This window comes from Panthera pardus, unplaced genomic scaffold (assembly GCF_024362965.1).
Source record: "Panthera pardus isolate Hobbes unplaced genomic scaffold, ASM2436296v1 HiC_scaffold_15, whole genome shotgun sequence".
NCBI classification, from domain to species: Eukaryota; Metazoa; Chordata; class Mammalia; order Carnivora; family Felidae; genus Panthera; species Panthera pardus.
The window spans coordinates 28,949,321-28,958,951 of record NW_026526710.1 but is presented as its reverse complement, the minus strand read 5'-3'; positions in this window follow the sequence as shown (position 1 = coordinate 28,958,951).

Genomic DNA, 9,631 nt, shown 5'->3' with positions numbered 1-9,631 from the left:
TCCAGTATTTATTTGCATTCTTAGTTTGGTCTCTTTTCAATGGACAGGCCCTTTACGGCTTCCTTCCTGTTTCTATCAGCGGAAATTGAACAGTAAAAATGGTAAATAACTTAGCTCTATCAGTTCCCAAGATTTAGATTCTCTCTTTTATATTCTCTTAAAAATCAATTCGGTTATACCACTTTCTAAAAATAAAATTTAGGGTTGCATTGATTGTTCTCCTCGTGTCGTGTTAACCTGTTTGAAGAATTTATGACAACGTGCCGTTTCCGTTGGGTTGACATTCCCAAATGCTTGCGGATTTGGTTTGCAGCACAGATCAGTTATGATTTGAAATTTACAATTTACTACAAGTGCTCTTCAAATGTACATCTATTAACAACATTCCCCCAAATGTAGATTTGGATTGGGCACCATATTTTTCTTCACCCCATCTGTGGGGTGTTGGAGGAAGGTAACACCAAAGACCAGAAACACTAAACATGGAAGCCCTTGTCAGCAGAATACAACAACAACCGCAACCACACAACAAAACCCGCAACAACTAGGCTAGTGTTGACAAGGTTTGACACCCATTATAGAAACCGTCTTGCAACAAACTATTCCTACCAAGTCTCATCTCTTCCTCTGGCAAATCTGGTCGTCCTTTTTGAAAAAAGTGAAGGTTTGCATGTACACAGTAGAAGAAACCAAGAGCACTGTGAGGCTTTGAATGAGAAAGAGTTCCTTGCTCTGCCCATTCCCTCTCCCAATGCCCAATTCCTGCTCTCCAGTGGCAACTTCGCTCAACTGAATTGCCTGCTTCTTTGGGCTTCAAACTCTATGTGTCCAAATGTCTACAGATCTCTGCGGCCACTTCTTAGTTTACCACTTCAGGAGGAATCCTTGATGAAGAGTTTGCTTTCTTACAACTTGCCATCCCGCCCCCCTTCTCCCTTAGCTGTGTGTTCCCTTCATCCTGTTCTGCCGGCATTGCTATGTGGCCATTTTTGGCGAAATCAACATTCCTCATTTATGTTTTTTGGGCCACATTACTTTGATTTATAGTTGAGTCATATAACATAGCATGATTGCTTTTCCTTTTGTGCAAGATTCTCCTCTTTGAAATAATGACTGTCTCATTTTCTTTTTGTTTGCTTGGCTTTCTAAATATCTAGCACTCATTCATTCCCCAAATCTTCTACAGAAATGAGAATATTTTTTGCATACTCCTGAGCTTATTGTATGTTTCATTAGTTTTGTACAATATATTGTCATTATTGTTACCTCACTGCTATATCCGGTGATGTCTCTGCCTTTGGCTATCCTACTTCAATTGGGTCCAGGCTATTACAAATTAAATTGAGTTATAGAAAAAAGTAAGAAATAATGTTTCTTGCACATCTAAAAATATGAAAAAATTTTTTCACTTGCTTTGAAATAAAATATACTTCTGTCTTTTTCCTCCATAAACTTTTTAAAACAATTTTTTAATGTTTATTTATTTTTGAGAGGGAGACAGAGTGCAAGTGGGGGAGGTGCAGAGAGAGAGGGAGACACAGAATCGGAAGCAGGCTCCAGGCTCTGAGCTGTCAGCACAGAGCCTCACATGGGATTCAAACCCACAAAGCCATGAGATCATGACCTGAGCTGAAGTTGGATGCTAAACCAATTGAGCCACCCAGGTGCCCGTTTCCTCTAAAAACTTCTTAAGGGCAAGAAGTGTGTCTTATTTAGTTTTGAGGTACCTACAGTCTAATTCAGAGCCTGACTTATTATAGAGGCAAGTTGTACAATGTTTCTTGAATTGAACCAACAAGGGAGGAGATATATAAATCCCTTCCAAAGAGGGTGTAAAGGCTTCTGGTTTCTGGAATCACATTTGCTTGGCAAATTTGGTTTATGAGCTCATGGGGCTCATCTAATTGCCTGGCCTTTCCTCCCTGCTGGATGGGCTGGATGTCCAGGGGCAGGCTGGGGACAGGTCACTCTGCTCTCATCAGGCTCCCCTCTGGGGCAAGACCTCATGCCCCTAGCCCAGGTTGGGTATGATGGGGACCATCAGCACCGGGCACAGTGCTTCTACTCTCCAGCTAGGTCTCTCACACGACCCTTATCTTCACTGGAGCATCACTAACTGGGAGACAGAGTATCCAGCAGCCCCAGCACCTGACATGGTGCCCGACGCAGAGCAAGTTATTTACAAATATTTGTTGGATTAATTAATCATTTAATTAAGCAACAGAATCCAAATTATTCCTCCCAAGGAAACTGGTAGCGGTCAGCGGGCAATCTAACATTTCCATGCCACAAAGTCTTCTGAGAACAAGCCCACAGAGCAGGAAAGGACCATGGAAGAAGGGTGTGCCTGGGGAAGGCTGGTGGAAGGAAAGTAGTCATATTTATACCCAATAACGAGCCCCTTCCTTCCCCCCACTCTCTAACCAGCAGATTCCATATGTTGGATCACCATCTTTCCCTTGACATCAATGGACATCACCAGATCCTCTGCCTGCTGGTTCTTAGCAGCTCGGGCCCCCTGCCCAGAATGGAATCGCCCATAGCCAGGGCAGCTCTGATGCAGGACTTCCCAAAGGACAGCCCTGGGCCAGGCCCACACCAGCTGTCACCCTTTAGCTCTGAAGGGACATTTTAGTGGGTGGATGTGATGCAATGGTTAGTCTGGTTGTTTCTCATACATTAATTTCACTGACCAATGACTTCACATTTCCACACCATGTCATTGGCTTTCTTCAGGGTAGAATTGAAAAGGGATTGATCGGTCATTCCTGAAACAAAGTGTTAAATTGCACAGTAACACCCTCTGGCACTCCCAGGAATAACGGGACAGGCTTAGCATGTGGAGACCAAAGTAGAATCTGGCTCTTGTCCCCGATACTATTTGGTGACCCCTGGTGCAGGTGGCTATCATCTGGAGGGGTCCCAGGGGACAGGTGGCCAGCTGGCTGAACTGACCACTACACTCTATCTAGACTCCTCTGGACAAAACACCACCGACACTGGCTTCCCTGAGCCGGCAAACTACACATTCCACTCCAGTGGGAGGTTTGGAAACTGGGAATCTGAATAATCCCTCTGAACTTCAGGTCAGCCTGAAGATTCTGTGGGAACACACCACTGGCGTGGCAAGAACTAATCTGATGGAGGGACTTTCATCCTGCCCGTGGTCAAAGTCATCTTGCAAATGCCATGATACCAGGTGGGAAACAGCTTTATCAATATTTCGAGGTACTAGAAAAGATGTACAATTTTTTTTCATAAATTTCTAGTAACCTGTATCTTCTTAGGATTTTAAGATTCTTCTTTGCCTTCAGTTAAATTGTCTGGAGAAGTTGGAGGTTATGCTTTTAGTAGCATTGCAGTGGACTCTCCATCGTCTTGTGGCATTGGGATCAGATCCCCCAGAAGTACTCAACAACAGACCTTAATGGGACCAGCCATAGCCCCAGTCAGAGGGGCAAAGGGAGGGCACCCACCTGGCCACATTCTGCAAGGTAGGGGCTGACCTTGCATTCCTTCTGCTGTGAGGAAAGGGCTGCTTCCTGGCTCAGGGGGAGGGCCAGCTTTTCAAGATACAGAGCCCATCACTGGCTTTCCAGAACAATGCCCTTGCTGACTTCATACATAAGTGAATCAGCACAGACCCAGCTGAACTTTTCCTGGAAACAAAAATGTGTGTTTAAACATTCAGCTAAGGGGAGCCTGGCTAAATGTGTACGAACTTTTACAGTGCTCAAGGAGAGGCTCTTGGAAACCTAGGGCCTCTTTCTGACCTCCACCCTGCTGAGGAGAACACAAGCCAGCACTGACCGGTCATCGGGAGGGCACAGCTTGCTTTGTTTAGATGTAGCCTGGGCAGGGCCCCAAGCCAGATTCTTCTCTTGTGTGGTTTTTATAGGAGTTCTCTTAGAGCAACAGACTAAATACAAATATGCTCTATAACCCCCAAACCGTTGCTTTAATGGGTTTATCATAAGGTTCCCACTGTCCTTATCTGTGGTGAGGTTCCTCTGGGAGCTTCTCTGAAGCTCCCTTCACCTCTGCCCCACCCCTACCTTTCCTGTGAGGAGGTGTGATGGGAAAGCCCCAGCCAGCACCCAGGAAACCGGCCTGGTGACTTTGGGAAGGCCATTTCATTTTCTTAAGTTTCAAATGTCCTCATCTATAAGATAGAGATGATAAATTATCCCCCCCCCCCCCAAATGGCCTAAACTAATCTCTTAGTATTGTACCTGCATATGTTATGGGAACCATCAATTTCAGTCGGGAGGGAGGCAAACCACAAGAGACTCAAATACAGAGAACAAACAAAGGGCGGATGGAGGGGGTGGGGGAGAGGGAAAATGGGTGATGGACATTGAGGAGGACACTTGCTGGGATGAGCACTGGGTGTTGTATGTAAGCTAATTTGACAGTGAATGATATTCATAATAAAATAAAATAAAATAAAATAAAATAAAATAAAATAAAACTGATAGTTGCCTGTGAAATAAAAAAAAAAATAAATAAAATAAATAAATAAATAAAGGAACTGGCCTATGGGTGTATTTGAGTAGCCGCACACCCGCTAATGGAGTTTATGTTCTTCAAATGTTTGGGGGAGCTCCCTGGGGTGAAACTCCTGCTGTAGATTATGCAGAAAGGATCCCATTGCCATCAGATGGATCGTGGCCCTTTGAGAGGGGAGGCTCTAGACAGACCGATGCATGGGCTGTGAGCACATGAGGGCAGGAAGGGTTCTTCCGTTTGAGTCTCCCAACCTCTCACTGAATCTGAGACTTATTTCCAATTCCATTTAGCAGATAGGCAATGTAACTGAAGATTGTCTTGATAGGGAGGAATGTATACATGGGGAAGACGCTACAGAACCAAGAAAATGATACTTGCTTGAGAATAGCTATGTGCCAGGTGTTATAGCTAATGCTCATCCTGTGTTACCTCAATCCTTGTGGTTGGAGAAGGGGGTCTTCCGCCACAAGAAATACCCACCTCCTCTCAAGTGGTCTCGCTATAATTCCACAAGTGTTAGTTATGGCTTGGAAATTAATTACTTCTTTGAATTGAGTTATTGTAGACGTTTAGCCAAATGCAAATTTTATCTGGAAAAAAAGAAAGCTTGAAGTGCAATTTTCATCCATTGAGACTAACATGAGACTATCTGCCCACCCACAGAATAGAGAAGGAATGGACACTGGCGAATTTTCACATGAAGCAGAACTCCAGGAAGTGCAGGACTAAGGAACAAGTGTGCACACGATAGTGATGGAATTTTCCTTCCTTCTTCTCTCCTCTCTTCCTTTCTTCCCTTTCTGCCTTCCTCCCTTCTTCCCTCCCTCCCTTCCTCTCTCCCTCCCCTCCTTTCTCTCTTTTCTTCTTTCCTTCCTCCCTCCCTCCCTCTCTCCCCCCTTCCTTCCTTCCTCCCTTCCTTCCTCCCTCCCTCCCTTCCTTCCTTCCTCCCTCCCTCCCTCCCTCCCTCCCTCCCTCCCTCCCTTCCTTCCTCCCTCCCTCCCTCCCTCCCTCCCTCCCTTCCTCCCTTCCTTCCTTCCTTCCTTCCTTCCTTCCTTCCTTCCTTCCTCGACGGAGGAAATTGATACTGCTGCCATCCCTTCCTGTAGCCAAGGGAGAACGCTTTAGATTAGGAAGGAGTGATTAGGAAAAACGTCTTTGTTAGTTGATGGAAGAGAGCTTTGTAATGAAATCCAGGCAGGGAGCATGATAAGGCTAGAATATTAGCTCACAAGAAGTAGAGTCAAAGCTAGTTTTATTGGAGGAACAGAAATGCTTTGTTTAGACTGGATGGGGGGGGGTGGGTTCAGAAGGAAATAATTATTTGAAGCAGAAGCTCTCTTTGACTCTAGATGCTCTGGGAAGGAAGAAGCCACGATCTGGAGCAGGAGACTCTGAGCTTCTGCCTCACACCAAGGATGGAACTCCTTTCATCCTCCTCCTGGGGCCAGTTCACACTGCAGGAAACCAGTGTTTACACTGCAGGCCACACAACTGCAGAACTGCTGCAGAGGGAGAAAAGTCACCCTGATGGTGTAGAGGCTGCAAATTCTCCAGAGGCTCGAGGGCTCCCCACTGTTGTCGGGAGAGGCAGAGCTTCTGAGAAAATGGGCAATCTTCATGGAAGCAGTGGAACTTGAACAAGCTTAATCTAGTTGATAGAGACCAGGTGGCAGAGGGGCCTCTATGAGCAGAGTCCCAAACAGGAACCAGCATGACACTTTGGGGAAATCCCAGGAGGCCAGTATCCTGCAAACAAAGAATTCTGAGGTAAGGCTTGGGGCTCAGCTTGAGAACCAATTTGTACAGGTTGTGATTTGCGGGGTTTTTCTTCAGCAGTTCAGGTGCAGAGGTAGAGGAGAAGAGGTAGGTGGATGCAGAAGTGTGTTTGCAGGGCGTGTGGGTGGGAGAACATGGGAAGAAGGATGCTGAGGCTGTTGGCAAGAAAGGGCTGAGAGGATCCTCTGTGAGTTTCAGTCTGGGTAAGGAAGGAAGGGAGCCTTGGAGCACTGAGCCAGGGGCTCTGGATGCACTGCTTTAGTGAGCAAACGGAATTATCACAGAGGCTTGGATGTCAGGGTTAGGAGTTGAGCAGGGTGGGGTTCTGATGGTGTCTGAGGCACACACAGGAGTGGATAACCAAAGGGAGTGCGAAGGAAGATTGCAGGGATGGAGATGGTCCAGAAACGAAGACTAGGCTCTTTTATTAAGCAGCTTTATTGAGATGTAATTCACATACCATGTAATTCACACATTTAAAGTGTGTAATTCAATGGTTTCTAGCATATTCAGGAACATGGGTCCATCAGTGTGCAACCATCATCACAACCTAATTCCAGACATGTTTATCACCCCCAAAGAAACCCGTACCCATTATCAGTTACCTTCCTTTCTCCCCTCCTGCCAGCTCCAGGCAGCCTTTGATCCCTTGATGTACTTTCTGCTCCTAGAACTTGCCAGAGGCTAGACTTGGGATTGATCATCTGCATGGACATTGAATTTATTCTGATGCTGGGCTCCAGGATGGGGAGAAACTCTCAGATTGTCCTCCCCTCTTTTTCCCCAGTGCATAGAAGAGTTCCTGTAAATGGACACTTGCTGAATGATGACCAGAACTGGACTGTGACTTGAGCTACCAACTCCCAGGAGATGAGAGGGAATGGCAGTGCGCTATGAGAAGATTTAGACTTTTTGCTGCCTAAGTATGGTTTTGCACTTTACTGAGTTGCAAACTTCATGCTGCTGAGCCAGTCCAGATAAGTCCATGTTCACTTGTGTGCAACAAAACAGGTGTCAGTGAGCTCAGCTTCGTGAAAGGGATTTGTTCTGAGGATAATTGTGGGACCCTGGGTAACACACTCCCCTTGATAATCAGGAGAGAAAGGTCCATTATCGATTTATAGTAGTTGTAGGAGCCATACTCAGAAATTTCTGAGCGCTATGGTCTACCCCACGGCCCTTCCTTCCTCATTCTTTTACATCTCAAGGACAAGATCCGCTTTTAGAATAATTTTTTGTGCATAAGCAAAGCCACACAAGTGCCAGCACATGTCCCTTTCCTGTCTCTCCAATATGACTACTTTTCTATATGGTCAGTGAGCAGACTTGTTTTTCTCATGGTCTCTGGGCTGTGAGGGCAACACTAGGTAAAACTGCCGACCCCATTAACCACTGTGCAAACGTGACTTATCCACCCATGTAATCTACCCACCTTGCTTGCCCTCAAGAGAGCATGGAAATCTGAGGGCAGCAGGATGTTGGGAAGAGGGCCCAAAGAAATAGCTCTGCTCCCTCCCCAAGGTTGGCTGTGAGAGTCCCACTCCTGAGTCTTCTAACCAAGCTATCCAGCCATCTTTTTCTTCCGTGAGTCTGTATGTGGTTTGTTTAGTCCCTTGTTCTTGAAATTTAACAGTTTGTGGTAATCTCATGACAGCCATGGTGGTAGGCGCAAATGCTCGAGCCACACTAGGGTGGAAATGGTAACTGTCACTTGGCGTGAAGCCGGAAGCTTCAGCAGGCAGGAAGCAACAAACGTTCTGAATCTCGTGTGCAGTTGTAAGGCAGGAAAGTGTTTGGGAGTCTTCTTATCCAAAGTGGAGAGTCATAGAAGGTTCCAAAGCAAAAAGGGAACATGGGTCCATCTGCTTAAGGAAGACAATTCTGGTGGAGAGGAAGAGCTCAGAGGCTCTGCAGGATGTGTGTGTTTGTGGAAGGAATTAACTTCTCTTAAAGGGGCTGTGTTAGAGCGTGCTGGTAAACCTCTTAAAGACACTTTCCACTTCTTCCAGGGTTCTAGACATTCTGGCAGGAGCCATGGGTTCTCAACATAAAACTGCATTTTGCGGTCTCCTTTGAAGATGAAGCCATCAGACTACGTTCTAGTCAATAGGACTCAAACAGAGAAGTCTCGGGGAAGCTTTAGGGTGTTTTTCTTAAGAGATAATTGGTACATGCCCTTTGCCCCATTTTCCATGCCCTCCCTCTTTTGGTGCCAACACCCTGAAAATTGCCATAGTGACCTCTGAAGATGAGAACCATCTCAGGGATGGCTGAAAGGCGCCCAGGCTTCCAAGAACTCATGGGGCTCTGGAATGCCCTCCTCTGGACTTGTGTGTGAGACACTCACCTCCCTGAATTTTAAGTCACTGTTACTTGGGTATTTTCTGTTATTTCCTCCAGACCTAATTCTAACCAATAAACAGGCTATTCGAACCCGAATCAGCCCTGCTTCCCTTCTGGAGCCCTTTTAGGAGTCATGGTGCCCCCAACTGAAAGACATCAAAATGCACTGAGCTCTCCACACATCTGAGGCCACTCACTGGGCTGGTTCCTGGTTCCATCTCCCAGTTGTGAGTCCATCTCAAAGTTACACATACGGCTTTTCCACCATGTGTGTCTTCATCATCCACATGAATGGTGAAGGAAAACGCTCTTCCCGGGAACAACAGGGATCCCTTTGAGGTCATGAAGTGATGCTGGCTCTGGCACTTGGCTCTGTCACAGCTCCTGGGTCAGTCCCATTCCTGGAGGTGACCTGTGTGGTCCCTGCAGTGCCAGTCAGCATGCACACCTGTGATCACAGAAGGGCAGTTGTGGAAAGCCATACCCATAGCGGGCACTGGTGTCTGTCGCCCAACTCAACCCAGGGCTTCAGGGACATGGGAGCATTACGACCACCGGGTAGTCCTTGCAGAACAAAGATGCTACCGAGACCAGCTGGTAGGCGTCTGGTACCTCCCCACTCCCACCCCGTCTCTTCAAGTCTTTCTCTGTTTTAATCTAAATGGCTTCAGGCAGTCATTCCATGGGTGTCGGAGGGAAGACAAAAGTGAAAAATTTCTGTTAAAAGGTCAAAAATGAAAGGAAGGGCAGAGCCTAGCAGTCTGGCTGAGATGGCCCATCTCTCCTGCCACCTTCTTTCTCCTTCTAGAACCTGATTCAGGAGGCTCTTGGACACCGGGTCCCACTCAGTCAACTTTGGCAGTGGTTAAGCTCCAGACTCTTTTTTAATGTTTATTTTTGAGAGAGAGAGAGAGAGAGAGTGCAAGCAGGGGAGGGGCAAAGACAGAAGGAGACACAGAATCTGAAGCAGGCTCCAGGCTCTGAGCTGTCAGCACAGAGCCCG